Genomic DNA, 25,903 nt, shown 5'->3' with positions numbered 1-25,903 from the left:
CAACTCTCTCCATGTCTATTCAGTATAGTTCTTGAAGTCCTAGCTAGATCAATAAGACATAAAGAGGATATCAAAGGGATACAAATCGGAAAAGAAGAAGTCAAACACTCACTGTTTGATGATGATATAATAGTTTGCATAAGTGACCTCCAAAATTTTACCAAGGAACTACTACAACACATAAATACCTTCAGTAATATAGCAGGATACAAGATTAATTCAAAAAAAATTAGCATCCCTCCTTTACACAGAAGATAAATAGGCTGAGAAAGAAATCAGAGAAGCATCCCCTTTATAATAGCCACAAATAGCATAAAATTTCTCTGAGTAACTCTGGCCAAACAAGTGGAAGACCTGTATGACAAGAACATTAAATCTTTGAAGAAAGAAATTGAAGAAGACACCAGAAAATGGGAAGATGTTCCATGTTCTTGGGTAAGTAGAATTAACATAGAGAAAAAATGGCAAACTTACCAAAACCAATTTACAGATTTAATGCAATACCCAGCAAAATTCTTCACAGACCTTGAAATAACAGTACTTGACTACATATGGAAAAACAAAAAATCCAGGATAGCCCAAACAATCCTGTACAATAAAGGAGCATCTGGAGACATCACAATCCCTGACTTCAAACTCTACTACAGAGCTACAGTAGTGAAAACAGCCTGGTACTGGCATAGAAACAGACAGGAGAACCAATGGAACTGAATCAAAGACCTGGATATTAATCCACACACCTTCAAACACTTCATTTTTGACAAAGAAGCAAAAATATCAAATGGAAAAAAGAAAGCATATTCAAAAAATGGTGCTGAGATAACTGGATATCAACATGTAGAAGAATAAAAATAGATCCATATATCTAACCAAACTCAAGTCTAAATAGATCAAAAACCTCAACATAAAGCCAATCACACTGAACCTCATAGAAGAGAAAGTGGGAAGTACACTTGAACACATTGGCACAGGAGACCACTTCTTAAATATAACCCCAGCAGCACAGACATTGAGAGAAACAATTAATAAATGGGACCTCCTAAACCTGAAAAAGTTTCTGTAAAGCAAAGAACATGGTCAACAAGGCAAAATGGCAGCCTACAGAATGGGAAAAGATCTTCACCAACCCCACATCAGACAGAGGTCTGATCTCCAAAATATACAAAGAACTCAAAAAAATTGGTCAACAAAAGGACAAATACTCCAATAAAAATGAGGTACAGACCTAAACAGAGAACTCTCAACAGAGGAATCTAAAATGACTGAGAGGCATCCTTAGCCACCAGATAAATGCAAATCAAAACATCTCTGAGATTCCATCTTACATCTGTAAGAATGGCCAAGATAAAAACCACTTATGACAACTTATGTTAAGGAGGATGTGGGGTAAAGAGAACAATTCTGTATTGCTGGTGGAAGTGCAATATTGTACAGCCCCTCTGGATATCACTATGGTGATTTCTCAGAAAATTAGGAAACAACCTTCCTCAAGACTCAGTAATACCACTTTTTAGTATATACCCAAATGGTACTCAATCGTACCACAAGGACATGTGCTCAACTATGTTCAGAGCAGCTTTGTTTGTCATAGCCAGTACCTGGAAAAAACCTAAATGCCCCTCGACTGAAGAATAGATAAGGAAAATGTGGTACATTTGCACAAATGGAGTTCTACACAGCAGAAAAAAAGTGATGACATCTTGGAATTTGCAGGCAAATGGATGTATCGAGAAAATATCATATTGAGCGAGGTAACTCAGACCCAAAAAGACAATTACCACATGTACTCACTCAGAAGTGACTTTTAGACATAAAACAAAGAAAACCAGCCTACTAATCACAATCCCAGAGAACCTAGACCACAATAAGGACCCTAAGAGAGACATACATGGATGTAATCTACATGGGAAGTAGAAAAAGACAAGATCTCCTGAGTAAATTTGGAGCATGGGGACTATGGGAGAGAGTTGAAGGGGAGGGGAGAGGAAGCAAAGGGAGCAAAGAAAAATGTATAGCTCAATACAATCAATAAAACAAATTTGAAAAAAATGTGGAGATTGGAAACAATAGATGATTTGAGATATTATGTAGTACTGATTTGCATGTACTCATTTATCCATTTATCTCATTTATCCATTTAGAATTTAACTCATTTATCCATTTAGAATTTCCATAAAGTCTTTTTTTAAAAAGAAGTGTGTGTGTGTGTGTGTGTGTGTGTGTGTGTGTGTGTGTGTGTGTGTGTATGGTTGTGTGCAAGTGTAAGTTTACAGGCACCTTGTGCATGCAGAAATCCTTGGAAATCAAAGGATCATCTGAGTTGGGTACTAGGAACTGAACCCATATCCTATGCAAGAGGAGTAAGTGTTCTGAACTGCTGAGCCTTCACTCCAGTCCCTTCACAGAATTTTTATTAACCAATACAGTGCTCCAGGTACTACTAGCATGCAATCATGTATCATGTATCTATTGCTGCAGAGAAAACCATCACCAAATTCAAGGATGCAGCACAGTGATGACTCATTGTTATAGCTTATATAATTTCAGGACAGCTAAGAAATCTACTGAAGTTTGCCTGGGCTGGCAAGCTCTTCAGAACAATTATCTTCAAAATATCCCTTTTTTTTTTCTCCTGTGACCAATAGCCCACAAAGATGACTTTCTTTTGGTGGCAACTGAAAGAAAAAATGCACAGAATAGCAGACTTCTTTGTGAGGTTGTGGCACACATCAAACACCAACAGTAACTTCAGTAGTTAAAATAAGTGACAGTTCTAATCAGAACTATCATGAAGAGACACGGCAAAGGCCACCCATCCCTGAATACCTCCCACCCCTATGCGGGATGGATAATTCGTACCACCTGATTAACCTACCACGTTTAGGACAAAAACTGAAACACACAGTGCTTTCTTAATCTGGCACAACTGTGCACTGCCATTTATCAGATTCTGTGAAACAACAATTAAATCGGTAAACTAACGTATTAGTTTAGTAATTAAAAAGATCCTTCTGTTTTCTCTAAGAAGTATTATTTCAGGATCACAACACCTTGAATTTATATAAAACATCAAAAGTCCTTGGCATTAAAACATGATCTTTATATAGGATTTTAACAGGATAATACAAGGCTGTCAATGGATTTATAGACATCTTCATACAATATATCAGTTAAACACTTACCTGCTAATACCTGCCTTTGAAGAAACATCACCCTCTCTCATTTCACCCACATTTTAAAGGGAGATGACCATAATTAGGCACTCTGCAGCTTATCACAGCCATGATCAGTGTGATTCTCTCTACTTTGGAGTAGCTATATCATTTTAAAGACACGGACTTTTACCTGAATCAGTGTGGTTAAGCATCACTCAGAAATCAAAGAGGCATCCCAATGCTTTTATCAGCAAGCATAGTTTCCCTGTGCATAGAGTGCTCCTGAAAAGGAAGGGTATCAAAGGCAGAAGCAGACCAGGGATTTCTAAAGATAATAATAGAGTTTCTAAGCATCCATGTCTATTTTTACACACAGCCCTCTTATTCAGCTTCAAAGTGAATTATGTATATCTTTTTTTCTTTAAATTACAAAGACAAACAATGACCCTCATCAGAGAATTTCTTTATTTCCAATTTTCTATATCCTTCTTGCTATTGCAGTCTGCCTTTCTGAGGACTGGGGGATGACGATGGGCAATTTAGCTACCTCACACCACCCCATCTCTTTGGAGAATGGCTTTGGAAGCCAGCCAGATTGCTTTGTTATCCTTCTGTCAATTACAAATGTGCCAGACACCCAAAGCATTGGGGAGGAAGTGCAGTGATTAGAAAGAACCCCAGAGGATATGGCCAATGTCATCTCCGACTTGCCAGGTGACCTTTAGAACATCAGATGTATAAAAGAGGGATGATAAATTGTTTTCTAGACTAATCATGCAAATGAGCTGAAGCAACAAAGACGGAAGAAATCAGAGCAAGTAAATTTCCAAAGAATTCAAGTTTTTGTTCATGAAAGAATTGTCTTCTAATACAAAGGGAACTTATTCCAGATAATGGTTAGGGTCCTTCCCCAGAAATCACTCATAATTGACTGCTCTTTTCCTATTCATGTGTGTTAATCCCAAATTCCTTCCCCTTGCCAAAACCTCATGTATCTAACACTCATCCTTTCGTTTCCAGTGCAGCACTAATGATTTTATAAAATGACTTTGAAAATCCTTAATCCTAGTGCCAAACATGCCTTTGTTTTCCATTGGATGTGGACCCATGGAGATTGGGGAAAGAATAAACATGGGAATGCAGACAAATCTATTTATATGGTGTGCTTTTGACTACTGTACCTCTTCTGGCAAGACTGGGTCACCTCTGAGGTGATTATAGTTTCTTATCAGGTACCAAAGAAGAATATCCAATCACTGAGGATTTGTCTTTGCAGAATCTATGCTGTTCATAATTCTTTGAAGTCAACCCAGTGACTCACAGATAGGAAGCTGAGGCAGGAACATCATGACTTTAAACTTAGCCTAGGCTACTACCAATTTCCAGACCAATCTAGGCTATGTAATAAAACAGGAGCGAGACAAAGATAGAGAGGGAGGGGGAAGATATTAAGCTATCAAAAAAATTCAACTTGAATTAAACACCAAATATTTACTTAACACCATTTTAATATCACCCACACATTAATAGACAACAAAATGACTTAGGAATTGATTAAAAATGAAAAATAAAGAGCTCTAGTAATAATTCACCTCTACCAATAAAACCAATTCAGTCTTCATTATATATAGTTCTCCAGGGAACTTTAAAAAAATCATAATGTGAAGTACTGGCTATTAACCACCTTACATTGTCTTAGAAGATATGTGTCTCTCATGCTGCCAGATTACAATGGTTAGTTTTGTGACCAGATGGTTAGAGACCTTACTTCTGGATGAGTCTATGAGGATGTTTCTGAAAGAGGTGAGAATATTAATGACTAGACTATGGGACACAGAACATTCAAGTCCACCAATGCGGGCAGGCAATATTCACTCCACAGGGAATCAAAAGGGAACAAGTCTCTCTCTGTCTTATGCTAGGAACCTGTGACATTGGTTCTCATGCCTTTGGTCTAAGCAAGGAAGTCACATTTCTGAATCTGCTATTGTTTTGGGGGGGCTTTGGACTCAGACTGAATGAAACTATTGCTTTCTTTATTCTCCAGCTTTCAGGGAGCACACCAGAAGACTTTTTGATATCTGTAGTCATGCCAGTCCATCCCATAATAAACACTATCATGGGTTTATGTGTTTCACTTCAGCTCTTTCTCTGAAGAATTCTGAATGATACACTAACTGTCGCGTCTGTATTCTGGTTTCTCTGAGTTCTAGAATTAACCACCAGGGTCTAGCATCGAACTCAGCATAGGTTAAAAGGGCAAGTCCTTCAACAGGACGAAGTTGAAAGCAAGTGAGATGTGAAAAATCTCCAAATTACCTGTGTGTCTGAAAGTCTGGTTATAAAACTGGTAACTTCTTAATACCCCTCTTCCAGAATAAATCCTGGAACTCAGGGAAGTACCATATGTATGAGTGAAATTTAAAATATACACTGCAAAACCAGCTGAATGAAGGAACAGTGAGGTGCAGTTAGGAGGCATGAAATGCATCTCCTTTGGGAATCAGAGCACTTCATCCTCTAGACACATCAACGTCTTCATCTGAAAAGAATTTCAATCAAATTTCAGTGTTTAGGGTTTTTATGGGAGTTTTTTGTGTAGGCAGGATAGATGGCTTCATTGCGTATATGAGTATATGATGCATCTCCATTTCTCTCTACCTTCCACCACACTCAAAACCTCAACTCTCTAATATCATACCTGAGCGTTTTGCTTTTCAATCCACAACAGGGGTCACCTGCTGTCCATAAACTCCAGAGTGTCAAAGGACTCACGACATCAGAGAAGCTATCAGGAAATTCCAGGAATTTAGAAAACTAGCCACATTCTTCTACCATAGCATACAAACAGCTAGTTGGCAAGTAAAGATAAACATATTTAATGTATGTATAGCTGTGCATCTCCTTCATGTCTCTGTGGAAAACTTGAAGCTTAGTAATAAAATAACAAGAAAACAAACAAGACAGTGGGAAAGTCAACATGGGACGAATAAACCCAGTCAACAAACAAAACCTATGCTTTGCCTACAAGTTGAGATACTTGTTGGGCATTTTCCCAACAGTCCCAAAGTCAGCTATTTGCCAGAAAGCCCTGTATGACCCAATAGTGAGTTGTGCATGCAGTGAAGGTTCATTACAGACTAGAAATGGGAAATAAGTATCAAGCCAGCTCCTGAGTTAGGCTCTCAGTTCTATCTCCTGGATACCTGACCGATTTTTTCCTCACAGGAAATTGCAAGAATATTAACTGGAATGTTTCTGTCAGGAAATGTCCAGCTGAATCTCAGGCTCTGAGGCATTCATTGGTTCTGGTCACATCTGGATATTCTTTTATGCCACTGGACGTGACACTTAAAACTCAGGACTACTTAAGCCAGATGCATATCATCAACTTGAGCACAATGCTATTCTTTTGTTTTTATTATTTTCATTGAGCTCTACATTTTTCTCTGTTCCATTCCCTACTTTTCCCCTCTCCTTCAACCCTCTCCCAAGGTACCCATGATCCAAATTTACTTAGGAGATCTTTTGTTTTTCTACTTCCCATGTAGATTACATCCATGTATGTCTCTCTTAGGGTCCTCATTGTTGTCTAGTTTCTCTGGGATTGTGATTTGTGGGCTGGTTTTCTTTGCTTTATGTTTAAAAACCACCTATAAGTGAGTACATGTGATAATTGTCTTTCTGTATCTGTGTTGCCTCACTCAAAATGATGTTTTCTAGCTCCACCCATTTGCCTGCAAAATTCAAGATGTCATCTTTTTTCTGCTATGTAGTACTCCATTGTGTAAATGTACATTTTCCTTATCCATTCTTCAGTCGAGGGGCATTTCGGTTGTTTCCATGTTCTAGCTATGACAAACAAAGCTGCTATGAACATAGTTGAGCACATGTTCTTGTGGCACTATTGAGCATCCTTTGAATATATACCCCAAAGTGGTATTACTTGGTCTTGAAGAAGGTTGTTTCCTAATTTTCTGAGAAATCACCACACTGACATCTAAAGAACCTGTACTAGTTTGCATTCCCACCAGCAATGTAGGAGTGTCTCCTTTACTCCACAACCTCTCTAGCATAAATTGTCAACCAGACAAAACGACAGCCTGCAGAATGGGAAAAGATCAGACACAGGTCTGATCTCCAAAATATACAAAGAACTCAAGAAATTGGTCATCAAAAGAACAAATAATTCAATAAAAAATGAAGTACAGACCTAAACAGAGGAATCTAAAATGGCTAAAAGACACTTAAGGAAATGTTCAACATCCTTAGTCATTAGAGAAATGCAAATCAAAACAACTCTGAGATCCCATCTTATACCTCTAAGAATGGCCAAGATCAAAAGCACAATGCTATTCTCATGCACTGGTGTGGCTGCCCAGGTGTGTATAGCAAAGTCATCAGCATAAGGAAATTTCCAAAGATCACATCCCATGGGTCAGAGAAGGTCAAAGGAGTTCTGTTCCCACAGAGACATTCAGTTATTGAAATACATGATTTGTGATTACCCCAGGAAGACAATTATTACAACTGATTCCCATGAACTTATTGTGGCATGCACAATACAAAGATCCCTAAATTCTAGATGCCTTGGAACAAAGTCAAGAGCAATACAGAAAGGCCGTGTGACCTTACATTAGTGAAAGAAAGTGAGCGAACCTGATCTGTAAGGAAGACAGAAAGAAATATTTACCCACAACTTTCTGTAGCAAAATGAAAACAGCACCATACAATACAGTAAACCATTGTTGATTCATTCTAGAATAGCAAGGGTAGACACTCAGCTACTTTTCTTTGACCCCTCTACTATCCTTTTTTACACTGAGATAATTTAATCTGGCAGCTGCAATCTGCCTGACTTTTCTCCATTCACTCTCTCTTATATTTGGTGCCTTCTTCACTCATACTAAGCACATCCCACCCTACATGCAAAGCTTATTTCTGACTTTCTATCCCTCTCTGCTCCTCTTTCTCACCCTCTATTTCATTGGATTCTTATCTTAAATTCTACTTCGGTGTCACCTCCTCCATGAGTCTTTTCCCCCTGATTACTCAATCGAAAAGAGTCCCTCCCCTCCCCATCAAGCGCTCTACATAATTTGTGTCTATTTTATTTATACTTTTTGTTTGGGTGTGGTTTTCACGACTATACTTAAGCTATATTTGAGCAGGTGCTTGTTCTATTCTCTTCACTTCAATCCTGCTACAAACATCTGACTCATAGTAGCTATTAAGAACATGAGTGTAGAAATAAGCATTTAAAGGCTTGTGGTGGTGGTACGACTCAGAATTTAGAGGTGGAAGCAAATAGTCAAGGTCTGTTGGAGGTGGATCTTGTATCTTATCTGTTGCTTTTATTGGTTAACTAATAAAGAAAACTGCTTGGTCTGATAGGACAGAAAATTAGGTAGACGGAGTAGACAGAGCAGAATGTTGGGAGAAAGAAGCCTAGTCAGTCAGTCGCTATGATTCCCCTCTCGGACACAGATGTAGGTTAAGATCTCCCTGGTAAGCCACCAGCTTGTGGTATTACACAAATTATTAGAAATGGGTTAGATCAATATGTAAGAGCTAGTCAATAAGAGGCTGGAACTAATGGGCCAGGCAGTGTTTAAAAGAATATAGTTTCCGTGTAATTATTTTGGGAATAAAGCTAGCTGTGCGGGCGGCTGGATGCCAGGAACGTAGCCCGCCGCTCCTATCACAACAAAGGTCTATATCTTTAAAAAAAAATCAATGTAAGAGAAAAGAAAGCATCCAGAATATAGGTTTCTTTGTTTGCTGTTTTGAGACAAAGTCTTTCTTACAGCACAGGCTGGCCTCAAACTCTTAGCTATTTTTCTGAACCCTTCCATGCACTAGGATTTTAGGCACACACTGTGCAGACCTGACTCTAAAAAACATGGTTTTAAAGTGGCTGTAACATATTTGCCCCTGGGCTGTTTAGTATAACCCAGGCCTTGTAACATTCCTCTTCCTGTATGTGAGGAAACGCTGAGGACCAGTTGAAATAGTCAAATAAATTTCACTGTGAATGCATAGTCTGTTTGCTTCAGAATTGACTGGTTGTGTTAGAAAAATGTCACTTAATGCATTGTGCACACTACAGTTCCCACCTAGTGTGCTGTGCACACTACAGTTACCACCTAGTGCACTGTGTACACCACTGTTTTCCCCTGGTACCCTGTGCACACTACAGTTCTCACCTAGCGCACTGTGCACACTACAGTTCTCCCCTGGTACCCTGTGCACACTACAGTTCTCACCTAGCAGGTCTTCTTGGACGTCAGAAACTCACATTTTAACATGTTAATCAGAGATTCCTATGTCCACTAAAATAATAGCTGTGTCTTAAATATCTTAGTGCTCATTAGTCACAGGGGCAATGAAGCAAGAAAGAATGCTTAGGTTGATAAAATGCAAGCAGACAATGATGGTTGTTTTTGAGACAAACATCGGTATTAAGACAGAACGAAATGGGTCACTCTTTACATCATTTCTGCAGTTTTGAAAATCACAGGATGCAGGCAAGCCGGAGCCTGAGTCTTGCCACACAAAACAGTTAACTTTTAAGCACTCTCATCCCTTATGTCATTTTGTGTATGGAAGGAATAGAAATATCTGACTGGCAGCATATTTTTAAGAGATTAATGAGGCAATGTGTGTGAAACACTTATCCCAGTGCAATGGTAATTCCACAATGATGGGATTTTATTAGTTAGACTTTAGGCAGGCAGAAGACAAAGAGCAGGGCAGTAAGCACAGCACAAAGATTCACACACAATAAAAGACACCATCCTCTTGCCTGGGCAGCACAGCTGGGGACTTTAATGCTTGGAGCAGCATCACTTTTCAGACTTCCCACCCTTATCTGTCTTCTTCATCCGATACAGTTTACTCAATTGTTGGCTTTTCTGTAAATACTAGAACACTTAGGTCAAAATACACATGTTTGATTTCAAATTTTATAGTATTTATCTGGGAACTGGGGAGAAGGTTCAGTGGATAAAATGTTTGCTATGTAAATATCAGGACTTGAATTCAGATTCCCACTGCCTATATAAAAGGCTTGGTGTGGCTGTGCACATCTGTAATACCAGTATTGGGGAAACAAAGATAGAAGGATTCCTGGGACTCAGTGGCCAGCCAACCTATCTAAATTGCTAAGTTCTAGAATCATGGAAAACCCCATCTCAAAAATTAATGTACAGAGAAATTGTAAAAGACCTGTATATTAACCTCTAGCCTCTATATGTACACACACACACACACACACAGCACAGTGCATTCTCAAGCTCACACGCATGCTTGAGTACATAATAAATAAATAACTATCACCATGTGTGGTGGAGTCTTTGCTTCAGTTATCACTAATACTACACTCTGGATGTGATTTATTACCCACAAGTCCCTGTTCAGAAAGGTGCCGCATTCTCTATGTGTTGATACTCAGTTGGGAGTCTTTCAGAGATAGGAGACAGTTGGGTCATGAGACTTTATCCTCACGAATTGATTAATGCAAGCCTCACAGATAAGTTTGACTTTCAGAGGAATGATTTAGTTCTCAATGACAGATTGTTACAAAGTGAGATCACCCCAAGGACATAGATTCATTTTATTGATGGTCGTTTCTCTTTCTACTTCTCTACTGTCTTGTGATGCAGTTTGAATAACCCCTCTCCAGGATGACAGCATTCTGATACTTGTGCCCCAAAGATACAACAGTCATGGATCAAATACTATTCTTTTCTTTATGTTTTACCTAGCCTCAGGTGTTTTGTCAGATCAACACCAGACAGAACAATATACTTAATACATCCATAGAGACAGGAATGTTCTTTCTGGGTAGTTAGACTTTCATTATGTCTTACTATTTTTGACACATTGTAGAACTAATAAAGAAAGAAAAAATAATAACACTCTTAGAAGCATTTGGTTTTGAATTGTCTTTTGGCTGAAAGCCATTTTCTTAAGGAAGTAGTAAGGAGAGAGAATTTCCCTCTTCCTTTCCTAAGGCACTAGCTTCACTTGGCAAGCCTTTTCCACATTAAGAGTAATTGTTTTAACCCATGATAGAAACACAAATTGGTTCTTTTTTTTTTTTTTCCGAGACAGGGTTTCTCTGTAGCTTTCGAGCCTGTCCTGGAACTAGCTCTTGTAAACCAGGCTGGCCTCAAACTCACAGAGATCCGCCTACCTCTGCCTCCTGAGTGCTGGGATTAAAGGCCTGTGCCACCACCGCCTCGCCAAATTGGTTCTTTGTACCTTATACATGAACGCTTTTTTTTGTCTTCTCTCATAGTATTTATCCCTACCACAGTTTCCCCTCTCCCACTCTTTCCAAACCCCCAACCTGCCCTCTCCCTTAGATCTACTACTCCTCCATTTCCCTGCAGAAAAGAGCAGGTGTCCCAGGGATATAAAACTAGGCACAAGCCCTCATATCAAGGCTAGCCAAGGCAACCCAGTAGCTCAAGTGTCCCTTGAGCAGGTAAAAGAGTCAGAGATGCATCCTCTACTTCTACTTGTAGAAGTGCCACAAGAGCACTTTTAAAGACAGGCATCTGCCAGGCCCTTTTCTATATACTGATGAAAGCAATGATCGTGAACTAAATACACAGGAGTGCTGTGCTTGTGAACCCGGCATTTAAGAAACATAATAAATCACCTGCTATTTTTATTACTCACACATTTCTCTCTCTCCCTCCATTTTCTTAAATAGTTAAATGCAAGGGCATGGGTGTCAACTTTGTGTTTTACAGTCCTCAATACTTGGAACTCATGCATAAGAAATAGGTGAAGAAACGATCAAAAACCACACAATACACTGAATGGCCTTTGTTTAAACGTCTACAAAAGCCCCAGGTTGTATTACATTATAAGAACCTCTGATGTGATTCTGACTGAATTTGCTTAGCAGGAACACAGCACGGCCATTTCTCGAGCAGGGAAAACAGCTGTTTTGCCAAATCTGCACATTTGGCTGTACAACTGGCTCCATCGGTCGCTTCGGGCTAGCCATATATTTTCCTGACAATTTACATGCTGCTCCAGCCCAAGGTGTCTGAAATGAAGTCTCCACCACGACACAGTTAGAAAAGAACTTGGCTCCCAACCCTAGTCAGAACTCTGCAGAAGGAAATGCACACTGATCCATGGTAACGCGATAAGCCTGTGCCTTTCTGGCACAGACTGGCTTTGCAAAACCCATTGTTTTATGAGGCTTATGTAAAATAAAGTGTTAATAATCCATATTGTGTGCCTTAATACCATTATTCGCATTTCAGTATCATGTCTACCTTAGCTGAACTGTAATCCTGAAGCCTGCCCCCGCCCCACCCACCCCCACACAAGAAGATGGAGATAACTGTGGAGGAACACGGTTGCATACAAATTGTATTTTGCTGGCAGGGAGATTTTCCTGCTTTCCTCTCAGACAAAGCAGCTTAAAGACAACATTTTCTTGGATCTCCAAATTCCCAGCTGCTTAAAAGGCAGATTTGATCAAGCTAATTAAAATTTCTTTGTGGCTAATCACTTTGGAGGCACAGTTCACTTTGGAATTATTAATAGAATTTTAGCTTTATCTGATTTTATTCTAAAATAGAATCAAGTCAGCACATTTGATACCAAATACAAGAATGATATATGCTTAGGACTTGCATTCCATTTTCTAAACAATTGGTTTTTCATATTATCCTTAGGCCTCAAGGTACAATGTGTAAATAGATCACCGTGAGATAAACACTGAGCAGAGAAATAATTGAGCTACATAGGGATTTTCTATGGTGGCAAAACTCTATGATGTAATACATATGAATGTCAACCAAAAGTAAAATATCCATGATATTTATTCAGATTCAGATACTGTCAACATAATCAGACTCCTTAGATTCTGTAAGCAGGAAATATAATAGATTATGTTATATTATAAGATAGTGTGAAACTTGAAACTTTGTTTTTATCTGTTTATTAAGTAATTGAAGCATGGAGTAGAAGAACCAGCTCATCAGTTCGGTTCCCAAGCTACTTTGGGTGGTTCATAACTGTCCTGAAACTCTAGCTCCTTGGGACCCTGCCTTTTGCAGACTTGCACTCATGTGAACATACCCACATTTAGACATAATTTTCAAAAACATAAGGTTTGCTAATGTTGGCACACACATTTGATCCCAGCACTGGGGAGATGCAGCCTGACAGATCTCCTTTGTGTTTGAGGCCAGATTGGTTTATATATCTAGTTCCAGGCCAGTCAGGACTCAGACACTGTCTAAAAGCAAAAACAAAAACAGCATTCTTAAAAAATGGAACAGGGCCTAAGGCTGTAGTTCAGTGAGCAAGAGCAGGTGTATAATGTAGGGCAGGTTTTGATCTCTAGTACCAAAAAGCTAACAAAACAAAATTTGGAAGGATTACAGACTTACTAAAAAAAAATGTTAATTACACTAATAGAAAGCTTTATTCTGAACCATCTCCAGGTAAATTGTTGACTCTCTTCCATGCTACTGCCAAGCAGCCTTTAACTAAAGATATGCCTCTATATTGCCACAGTGCAATTAAGACATTAGAATTGATAACTTTCTTCCATCTGGTTGTCAAATCACATTTAAAGTTCACTGGCTGCCTCAGCAATGCCCTTTGTTGCAAAAGGACCTCATTCATAGTGACCAAACATACTCTTTCTGATGTACCTTTAATGTCTGGGGGCTGGGCAGCTTCTTTCTCTATTTAATCTATGAACTGCCACTTTTGAGGATTATATGGAGGCTGGCTTCAAAACCATCCCTCAGTTAGATTCTGAAACAGCATCTCATGACCACACCTAGATGACATCTTTAGGATGCTGCAGGTTGCTGGGCAGTAGAGGCATATGCCTTTAATCTCAGCACTAGGGAGGCAGAGGCAGGCAGATCTCTATGAGTTCGAGGCCAGCCTGATCTATGAGAGCTTGTTCGAGGATATGCACTAAAGTTACACAGAGAAACCTTATATCAAAAGAAGAAGAAGAAGAAGAAGAAGAAGAAGAAGAAGAAGAAGAAGAAGAAGAAGAAGAAGAAGAAGAAGAAGAAGAAGAAGAAGAAGAAGAAGAAAGTGGTGATGCAGGTGTCCTTTCTTTACAATTTTAGCTGATTTGTCATTTCTATTGGTCTCATTCAGTTAGTTCGTTTTGACCATTTGTTTCAGATTGTATCTTTTTGTTTAACTTAATTGTGTGTGTGTTCATGGTTGTGAGTCCAGGTGTGTGTGTGTGTGTGTGTGTGTGTGTGCGTGTGTGTGGATCCAGAGGAAACAACCTTGAGTGTCTGTCCTCATCATCTACCTTATTTGAAGTAAGGTCTTTTTTATCATTGATGTGTTTGTCAGAGTAGCTGACCAATGAGTTTCAGGGGATTCTATCTACTATGTCCATTCCTGTCTCACTCTAGGAATGTTGGGATGATAGACAGGCATGATGCTGTGTCATTCATTCTTCACCTGGGTGCTAGTCATCTTAAATAAGGTTTTCAACCATGCACAATGAACACTTTACTTGCTCAGTCGTCTTCCTATCTCAGATGGCTCAATTTTCTCCACTGTAGAACTCATACTTTTTATTTCATAGCTGCTTATTATTACCCTGGGAAATAAAGCTTTATAAAACGCCAACCCCTCAGAATATTTCAACTAGTCATTTATTTGTATTTACATATACCCATGCTTTTCTATTTGATTAGATTATTTATAATCAGTTGTTGTTTTGCTTTTGGTTCAGTTTTTTATTGGTTTTTATCGTTGTGCTTTTGCTGCTATATTGTCCCACATTTAACCAGTTTAAACTCCTTTTCTTTGGTTTCTGTGCCCTTTTGGCAGTTTCTCAGGCTTTTGGGTCAACTCTTTACTTTTCCTGGCTTGTATCCTCTTTGTTTTTGAAGAATTTATTTTTTAATTGATTTACTGCTTTGATTAATATGGAATATTAAAGTAATATGCCTCGTTTGACGATCTATATCCCATGCCAATGGCTTCCTCGATGATGTGAACTGCTTGTCACCTCTGTGTTGTGACCAATCTTACCACTCATCCCTAGAGCCCCACCAGGCCACTATTTGATCCAAATGCTCTTCTCACCTCTTCCGGTAGCTTCTTTGACTTCCTCCTCTAGACTATTATGGCCCTTTCAGACCTTTGAGAGATATGTTTACATTATTTAATTCTTAGGACTTAAGATTGAGTTGTTCTAGAAGACCAGGTATAGAGAAAGAATGGCAGGGAGGCAGGAAACAAAAAGGAAGAAAAGGTGGAAAAGAAGAAGCTCATGAACCGTCTGTTCCCATATTACACACTAGTGTAGTTATCAAATTTGTAATACTCCAGTGAACTCCCTGAGGTGCCTAATGTGTAAGACAGCTTACAGATTTAGAGGCTGAACAACTTTAATAACTTTAGTGCAGTTCGGTAGCCTTTCCGTGTCTGTGTCACCTGATGGTGCAGATGACAGTGATGGGTGCAGTTTCAGGGGTGGAAAAGTGGAGACATTTCAAATCTAAAGAAGAGATATCTGGGCAGAACCACAGAATAATGACATTTCAAAGGCAGCCCTACCCCCAAACAAACTGAAGACCTGCTGCTACCTGGTTCTGCTACCGTGTTCTGCTTCCTAAGGGTGACAGGTACTCACCACAGCTGCACCTTCATGTTGGAACTTGCCTGAACATCTTATTGGTTCCTTCATTTAGAAGTAGTTTAAATAAAACCTCTATTGATTAACTAATAAGATTCATAATTCTGCATTTTGGTTTTTATAGTTTTTTTTCATACAATGTATTTTGTTCATGTTTTCCTCTCCCCTAGTTCCTCCCAGTTCCTCCCATAATTCCCTATTCATGTTATTTTCTTTTCATGTTATTTTCTTCCTCTGTCTTTCAGAACAAAAGGAAGAAAGGGTGGAAAGAAAAATGAGAGAGAGAGAGAGAGAGAGAGAGACAGAGACAGAGACAGAGACAGAGACAGAGACATATACTCACAAAACAAGTAGTTCATCAAGACAAAACAAAATATTTTCTTGGACTTTTTGATTCATTTGGCTTTGTTTTCTCTTTTTTTTTTTGTCTTGTGAAAAGATATTCTATAGCCAGGTGATGATGGTGCATGCCTTGAGTCCCAGCACTTGGGAGGCAGAGATAGAACTCTGTGAGTTCAAGGCCAGTCTAGTCTACATAGTTCCAGGACACCAAGGCTACAAAAAGAAACCCTGTCTTGAAAATCAAAACCAAGGAAGGGGGAAGGGGATGGAGGGAGGGGGATGGAGGGATGGGGAGGGAAATGGGAGGAGGGGAGGAGGTGGAAATTTTTAAGTAAAAATAATAAAAAAAAAAAGAAAATCAAAACCAAAACCAAATAAAATAAAAAAGGTACTCTATGATAGAGATGGTTCACTGGTTACATGTATTTGCTGCTTTTATGCAGTCTGAGTTCAGTTCCCATTACTTACCCAAGACAGCACACAGCCGCCCACAACTCGACGGCACCCAGTGTCCTCTTCAAGCCGGCAGTTTTTCTCAACCTTCTTAATGCTCCGATCTATTAACACTGTTACTCTTGTTGTCGTGATACCACACAGAAAGTTACTTTTGCTGTTAAATCCTAACTGTAATGTTGCTACTTTTATAAATCATAATGTAATTTTTTCAGAGATAAATGTTCCCCAAAGGGGACATGGCCCACAGGTTGAGAAGTATGGTCCTATTTATGCTATCATGGTCACAGACACAATGACATGTGTGATCCTAGAGAGGCTACCACATGGAAGACAAGATATTTATAGAAGAATCAATTTTGTTATTATTAAGAAAAGCCTGTCAAAGCAGAAAAATAACTTTCAGTTAAAACTGAGTCATGCTTCCATTCAACAGAGCACATAATTGTCAATTTAGGCAATCTACTGATTGCCTGGTTCAAGTCCAAATTCCCATTTTCTATATAAAACAAACACGCAAATACTCTCATTTAGCACCTGTGGTGGTTTGAATGATCAATGTCTTCTGTAATCCTGGATATTTGAATACATTTGAATCAATTGTCCCAACTGATGACACTATTTGAAAAGTTTAGGAGACATGGCCTTGTTGGAGGAAGTGTCATTGGGGTGGGCTTTGAGAAATTAGAGACACACACCATTTCTACTGTGATGTCACTGCCTCATGGTTTTAGCCTCAGCTTGCTATTCCACCTACCATGCCTGAACCTGCTATCCCTCTGGAACCAAATAAACACTTCCTTCTATAAGTTTCCTTGGTCATGAAGTTTCTTCACAGTAATCGAAAAGTAACTGATATATCACCTGAGTTTCTTTCACCAAATAAAAAGCCAATGAATAAGAAATGTTGTAAAGACAATGTTAACTGTTATTTTGTGTGGTGGAATAACCTTCTGTTTAGCAAACAGAGGGACTGATAAGGTTTAGAACAGAACTACAAGCATTGCAGTTGTCCAGTATAACCAATACGGTATTATTAGATTGCTAAGCCCTTGGGTGCCGCCATTGTTCCATGTGTAAAACTAGAAATATTTTTGGCTTCCTAGTGCAGCTATTTGGGAGACTGAGGCAGGAAGATCACAAGTTCCAATTCTCCCTGGGCAGCAGAATGCAGAGCTAATTCAAGGCTATCCTGGGCAAGTTAGTGAAATATTAATTTGAAATTAACACTTCAAACTAAAAGTAGAAAAGGAGGCTGGAAATCTGACTCAGTGTTAGACCACTATGTTCCCAATTCAGTCCTGCACACCGCAAAGTTAACAGGCAAACCAACCCGTAGGATTACAAGGCTACCTCTTTCATTAGAAAAGAACACTAAACATTCATCATTTGCCCCACAGATCTCAACTAACATTAACTATACAAATAGAAATATCTGCATTGAAATGATATTTTAGTATGTCATCTTTCAGTATATTCAACAAAACTCCTATGAAAATAACAATATTTCTACCTAATGTAGCACATCATACATTTTACCTATGATTGCTAGTTTTTTGTTCTTAATAACAGCAAAGATAAATCAAGAAACAATTTCTTTTATACACTGTGAAAGGCGTTGGGAAAGTAAGATATTCATGAGATAAAAATAGAGGTAAATTCATTAGAAAAGTTTTAGTGACATAATTGCTTCTGAAAGGACTAATTGTCTAAGTCTCTCTCTATGTGCGTGTGCCGGCAGGTGGCAAATCTGGCTCTCTGGAAAGGGTCTGCGTACAATGCCTGACAGACACTACCAGAATGAGTGTGTGACTCTAGCACAAGCTGAAGCATTAAGTTCTCTTGATGCTTGAAAGCAAGTTCCCTCCCAATCAGTCTAGTTAAGAGCATGTCCCTCTCACATTTCCCATTGCATAAAGATGGTAGCTCTAACTCTGAGAATGCCAATAAAAAAATCTGTGTTGACATGAACAAAATTTTGTTTTATTTTAATTTTTAGTAGTGATATGGCAAAGAACTTGTGAATTGCAGGGTTTTGCTCATTTTGTATACATTTTATTTATCAATGGCTTTGGGAAAATAGTCTGCTGTCATTATTGTTCTTCGATTATAATTACGTTTCTTCCACCCAAGAGTTATTAATCATTGGAATGCTATTGTTTAATTATTTATTTTAATATTCATAGTGCTTTATGATATATGTATCATTATTATTAAAATTTAATGATAAAAAAATTGGGAACCATGACTCTGAATTCCTTGTATCAGGTCTTGGGGCATAGTATAAGACAGTTGTATTCCATATCCAATACTAAGGCTAATATTAAAGCTAAGGGGACATGGATAAAAAGTTTTCTATTATCCTTCCCAAATCTATTTCCCCTCTTATTCCTTACAACTGAACAAGTACTCTGTACTGTTTAATGGTGCGTGTGTGTGCTGTGTGTGTAAAATTTATAACTTGAGACAATCATGTTGTATATTTGTTGTTTAATGGTATGTGAAATCAGATGGATGCCTTGGCCTAGTAGCTGAGACACAGGTGTTCACATAACAAAATAAATAGATGAATAGATTTAATAGGCATTTGAGGTTAGCAGGCACTGGAAAGAGGGGATGTAAGGTGGGAACACTCTAAATTGAACATCTTCATCCGTAACAGAGGTCTCTGTTGTCTGAAGTCATGGGTTAGGGTTCGAATCTTTCATTTCTGCTGTACGAAGGATTGCCTCTATCCTTCTTAAATGCCTAAGTTCAGAGCTATGCAAACTGTATTGTGCTTTGTCCCAAATTCAAAAACAAATGCTCACACAGGAGGGATAGAGGTTGAAGTGGTTTCTAACCTGGAAGCTATTAATTCATGATCAGTTCTTATTAGAAATACTTGTGAGCTTCAAAGCCCCTAATATCCAATATTGTCTGTTCCCTTGAACTAATTAGCATGCAAAGAATAAGTCAAAGATAAAAGCTCTGTGATAGGCTAAAAAACTGACGAATTGGAAAGCATCTAGAAAGCTACTTTCCTCAATTAGAGGGTTGTGAAGCTTTCTCCCCATCAGTCAACTCAAAATTTTCCATCTGTAAATTTTTACATACAAAGTGAAGGGGGAAAGGAAGGAAACAGCCATTGGAGTCTGGGCAATGTATTAGCATAGCTCAAGCCTGAGCACGAATGTAAACTAGGACTTTTGTACAATGTCTAATACATTCAAATTACTTCTTCCAAATCCTCATATTCTTTTCTGATTTAACCGCATATTGCTGCTGGGAAAACATCAGGGAGGGCTCGAAAACTACAGACATCTGTAATCCAAATGATAGCTAATGTGAAATGTTTGACCCATATTGGCAGGTGGATTATTTATCAAAAGCAATCATTGCTTTTGGATGAAAAGGGGATAATGTATCAATTATACTGGACAACCAAGGATCCATTATTACCCAGTTACTATTAAAATTTGAGAAACCACTTGTTTTTTATATATTTTAATTCCATTCAAGGTTCTTATTAAGAATTAAACAATACTGTAATCTAGGCACACATGGAAATTGGCTGGCTTTCTGTATATTTTATAAATTATTAAGGTTCTGATAATACAGAAATGCAAAGTCATAATTCATGATGGCTAATTATATTCACATGTGCAAGAATGCCTTCATTTCATAAATCTTATTTAATTTTCAAAGGCCATAATTTGCCTCTCTCTTTAATCTATTTCAACTGCATAGTGTTATGAAAATAGCTAACACTTATTAAGCATGTTGGACAGACCATGTAAATGCATAATAGTAATTAATTGGTTTTATTCTTTAAACAACTCTATTTGAGAAGTGATATTATTATCCTCACTTTCAAAGATGATGAAACTGAGGCACAGATAATTATGCAACTTGCCCAGGGTCAGAATAATTATCAAATGAGTGGTTAGGCCCTCCACAAGTCTTACTCCAAGCCTTCATTCTTAATTTTTGGCAAATTTGTTAGGCTTACAATAAATATTTAATGAACTCAACCATCATATTCTGAATATGGAATATTGAATACAAAGCATCAGACTCATAATTCCAGACTCCATTTGACTTCTGTATAGGTACTAGCTTGTGTTTTTATTTTTTTATTTTAATTCTTTGAGGAATTCATAAATTTCATGCTATTCCTATTGTTTTCCATACCCCATATACTTCTAGATCCACCACTCTGTCTATACTTATGCTAAGATTTTGTGTAGTTTTTGAGAATGCATAGATCTTATACATGCTGTCACAACCACTGTTAGCTCATATGTGCAGCTTCCCTATTGCAAACTATAACCTGTATATTTATACTTTTGTGTGAATAATGGCCTCTCTAAAATGCAATAAAGAAAACAGTAGAATTTTACAAAAGTGTTTAAATTTCACAGAGGCATATTGATAGTGAAGGGTAGAAATTTCATCATTCAGACTCCTTATTTCCATACATGTCCAATTCTTAAGAACTTCATCTGCTTGAAGCACACGACAGGAACAGTATGAACCTAACAAAAGAACGTACCTATAAGAAGGTTCTTGTGCATCTGTTGGGGTCAGAATTCAGAAAGTAATCTCATCCACTAAAGAGAGGGCTAGGCACCACAGGTCTACTCTGTTCTTGGCAGAACCACACAGCAAACCTGGGGTGTTGTTTCCACTGCCAGAATGAATGTTTCTACCCAGACTTGAGCAGTTAACTGCAACATACAATCATATACCAATACCGAGTAATCAGGAATTGGTGCCTTGCAGCTCTCATTGGCATAAGCGGACTGCATTGAAAACCAGATGACAAAGAGAATCCTCTTTGTCAACTGGCTACTCACTTTGTTTAATCAGAAATTATTTTGTTCAAGGAATGGCTTCTGAGTTTGCAGAATTTTCTGTGGTGTTTGCTTGTCTATTTAATAAAGCTTCCCATTTCTAGTGAATGTCATTGATAATATGATTTAAGAAGTACTTCTAGAGTGCTTTCAATAGTATCCTCAAGAAGCGACATCACACTGGCAAGATAATGTAGGAATGAGCTTTCCCAAACCTCCCACAGGCTACATTAACTATCTAATATCCTTGACAGATGATTTAGCCAACATGAGTACTTTCTTAAGGCCACTCCTTCTCTGATCTTTCTTTTTATTTTTAAGATCATTGTCTCTCCCTAAAGTTTTCATCTGTGAAGAGGGGAATCCAAGCAGATTTCCAGGATCCTCATCTCCTAGACTTAATTCCCTTGGGTGGGTGGATCCTATCACCTCCAACAAACAAAGCCACCAAAGGCAATGGAATGGCACTATTATGTGTGCATTGTGCAGGATTTGTTATACCTATCTTGTGCTAGAAGTCTCTTTCCCTCATTGGCTTTGGAGAAGAAGCAAGCAGCCATTATTTGAAGTGCCCAGTGGAAGGGGCTGCGTTGTGGCTTTTAGCCAACAGTCTGAAAAAAAAATAAAACTGAAGCACATTCTTCACTGCTGAGAATGGGGTTCAGGCCTTAGGTTTGGTCAGCCAATACCTTCATCACATCCATGAGGAACTCTGAAAGGGAGGAGTCAATTAAACTGTGCATGGATTCTTTATCCTCAGAAATTGTGAAGCAAGAAATGTGTGCTTCTTTTAGGACCAAATTGGTGGTAGTACTTTAAAGCACATTAGATTATTAACAAATTATAAATTAAACTTACTTATTAAGCTTAATATGGGATTTAGGATGTGTCTCAGTTGGTAGAGTGCTTGGTTCACTTGCACAAAGTCGTGGGACTAACCTTTAGAATGCTCAAACAAGACATGATCTCTCACACCTATAACCCCAACACTCAAATGGTATGGAAGGAGATTCAGGAGCTCAAGCTCATCGTCAGCTTCATAGTGAATTTAAAGTTGACCTGTGTTTCATGAAACCCTGTCTCAAACAAAAAGGCTGCATAAATATAAATTAAATTGCATTATATATTAATTATATTATAGTTATGAATGTCTTGTGTAGTTTAGGCTAGCCATAAATGTCTAGTTCTCCTGCTTTTATCTCCCAATTTATAGAATTATAGTTGTGTGCCACTATACCTAGCAAAATAACACATCATATTAAGCATATGAACCATTGACCAAAAGAATTATCATGCCAGATTGAAATTAATAATCCTAATATAGTCTCATGGCAGAAATGTTGTAGTCTAGATGATCAAATCAATAAAAATTAAAAGATAAAGAATTAAGAGATAACAAGATATGATAGTTTGAAAATTTATGACATATACACATTTGAAAATAAATCTGAAGCAGAAGAGATATCTTTAAAACATAATTTGGAGCTTGCGAATGACTTAGGCAGATAAGTATTAGAGTAATACAAGAGAGAGTCTAGTCAGTACCCAAGAAATTTCTAATGTTAAAGGCAGACGTAGATAATAGGCAAATATTAAACATACATGAACCAAGCCTATGGCTCAAGCAGTTTGAAAAGACAGACAAACAAAGGAAAATATCAAAGAATAGGGCGCATTAAAAATAAAAAACAAAAAGCAAGGAAGCCAATGAAATGAAATTCCCTAAAAGGAATATGAGAATACAGTTTCCATTAAGAAGACAAGATGTCTCTTAACAGGATCTGAATCTTTTAGTTCATTGTCTTTGTTTTGTGAGATTCCAAGATACTGTCAACACGGACCTTGCATCTGCACACACAAGCACGGTGACCCCGCCACTGCCTCCATCTGTCATTTGCTCCTATCCATGTGAGGGAAGCCCAGAAAACACTTCGATGTGTTCCACGTGTTAATGAATTCTCCACCCCAGGGATTTCAGTTGTTAGTGGCATTCTTTCATTATCAGTCCTGAAAATTAGCATTCAGAAATGATTTTGAAAACCAATTAATTACCAATTAAGGAACGATTTAAAAAACAAAGCAAAACATTGTTCTAATGATGTTTCCGCAAAACACACTGGTGCTATCCAACGTACTGTGTGTATATTCTCCTTTCCAAAAAGCTTCCTTTAAGCCATTTTTTTCCTATGGAGACCAGTTTTTGTCTCAATATGAAAGTAATATCATGTCTTGTCTAGAATATTTGTGGAATTTGTAGACAAATGTCTTCATTTATCAGAAAGCACATATTTAAGCCATTTTCTCTATCCCAGCTTCCCTCGAAAATCAGAAGCATCCATCACCCCAGTTAAGGTTTATATTACACCGTAGCAAAGCAATTTATCACATCCTTCTATCAGTTATTCCCTATTATTAAAATTTTCTTGCATAGTTACACAGATGAGCAAACTAAGCTAATATCTAATACATTTTCTTTCTTATTTGGCCTCAAGCACAGAGAAACAATATATTAAGATGTAATTTGGAAACCATGATAAAGGATGCAAAATTGTATTAATTAAATTAGTATCTGGAAATTTTACCACAATGTAACATACAAGTGAAATCAAACATCCACCAGAAAGCATTAAAGTGAATGATTTTATCTCCTTTAGAAATGACTTGTTTGCTTGTTTCCTACATTCAATCTTCAGAAAAGCAGTGACTTAGGGAAGTCCAGAACTATTTTGCTCAGTTGTGAGACATGAATGCCATGAATGGGAGGTAGGACTGGGTAGTGGGTCAATGGTCGAAACATTTGCTGCAGAAGTTTATGAGCTGGAGTTTGGATCCCCAGAACATCTGTAAATGCTGAGTGGGCATAGCAGCCCTCCTGTAATTTGCAGCCTGGGAAGTGGAACACAGAGAGTAAGCTGACTAGCAACATAAGCCATGAGCCTGAGCTCTGGGTGTGACTGAGAGATGCTGCCCCAGGAAATAAAGTGTCAGAGGTATGGTGGGTGATTTCTGACACCAAACTCAGACTATCACATATATGTGCACACATGTGCACAGGAATCTATACACATATATGCACACAAAGGGGATAATGTGCACACTACATATTTACACAGAAAATGAAAGAAAAATAGATAGTTCAGGGAAGTGTAAAAGTCTAGTGTTTATGGCTACTCTTTCAGATAGTTAAGTCAGGGGATATTTATTAAACTGTCCTCTGCCTATCTGACACTGGCATTGTTTCTGTCTGAGATTTCAAAACAAGTTGGCTCACAAAACTAGCCCCATTGCTAAGTCTGGATTTGATTGAGAGACCCTGACTCAAAAAATAAGGTAGAAAAATCAAAAAAGATTATAGATATAAGTCTCTACACAGAAACACACCACACATACCATATGCATACACACACACACACACATCACACATACACACCACACACATACAGATACCAACCTATAGTAACTTTTTCTCTATCCCACCATCTCCCTAAAAATGACATACATGGAGACTTCTTATTTAATATGAAATCTTGGCCTACAGCTTGTTTCTAACTCTTACAGTGTAAACCCATTTATATTAATCTTCACTATGCCATGTAGCTCATGGCTATTACCTCTCCTCCTCTACCTGAACATCCTGGTTTTTCTGCATCACTGTGAGTCTCCCACATCCCTAGATTTATCTTGAACTTCCTCTCTCTCTTCTGGAAATCCCACTTATACCTTCTGCCTAGCTATTGGCCTTTCAATTCTTTATTAAACCAATTACAGCAAGATAGCTTCCCACATTGTAAAAATATCCCACAACACCAACCCACATGCAAACAGATGTACACACAGGCATACACATGAAAAGAACACAAAACATGCTTGGATATCTAATTGGAATTGGAAGAATTAGCAGTGTTAACTAGCAAACAAAAGCATGAGGAAGAAGGTAATGGAATAGCCAATGTAATCTATTGGAAAGTCAAGAAAATAATCAGCAGAAGAAACAAAATATTCTGTTTTCTATGATTCCTTGATTATGTGAGAATGAAGTAGTCCTGTAGGTACGGCAGACTGGGGATGAGACGATTCTCTCGTAATCTAGAGACCATGAGGTCTATCAAAGGTATTTTCCATATGTTTTGGTTTGTTTTCTATAAAAAAATAGTTTAGTACGGTCAGCAGTTGTTGAAATTTCAAGAACAGCTGGATGTCTTGATGGTGATTTGAAAGTCTATAATTCCTAATATGCAAACAAAGACGATAAGAAGAAAATGCTGGGTAGGCTTTGTGTGAATAGACAACAAAACATTGACAATTTCCTACTTATATGATAACCAGAGATATACAGAACTCAGGATCTTTGAGGACATAATGAAGCATCCAGCATTTGTCATTAGATAAACATTTACTTAATGTTGGTAAGACTTCCAAAAATTGTTCACCAAAGCATTAAGCATGTATATAAAGAC

Source organism: Microtus pennsylvanicus, chromosome 8, assembly GCF_037038515.1.
Source record: "Microtus pennsylvanicus isolate mMicPen1 chromosome 8, mMicPen1.hap1, whole genome shotgun sequence".
Taxonomy (NCBI): domain Eukaryota; kingdom Metazoa; phylum Chordata; class Mammalia; order Rodentia; family Cricetidae; genus Microtus; species Microtus pennsylvanicus.
The sequence above is the reverse complement of the archived record's forward strand: the minus strand, read 5'-3'. Positions refer to the sequence as shown.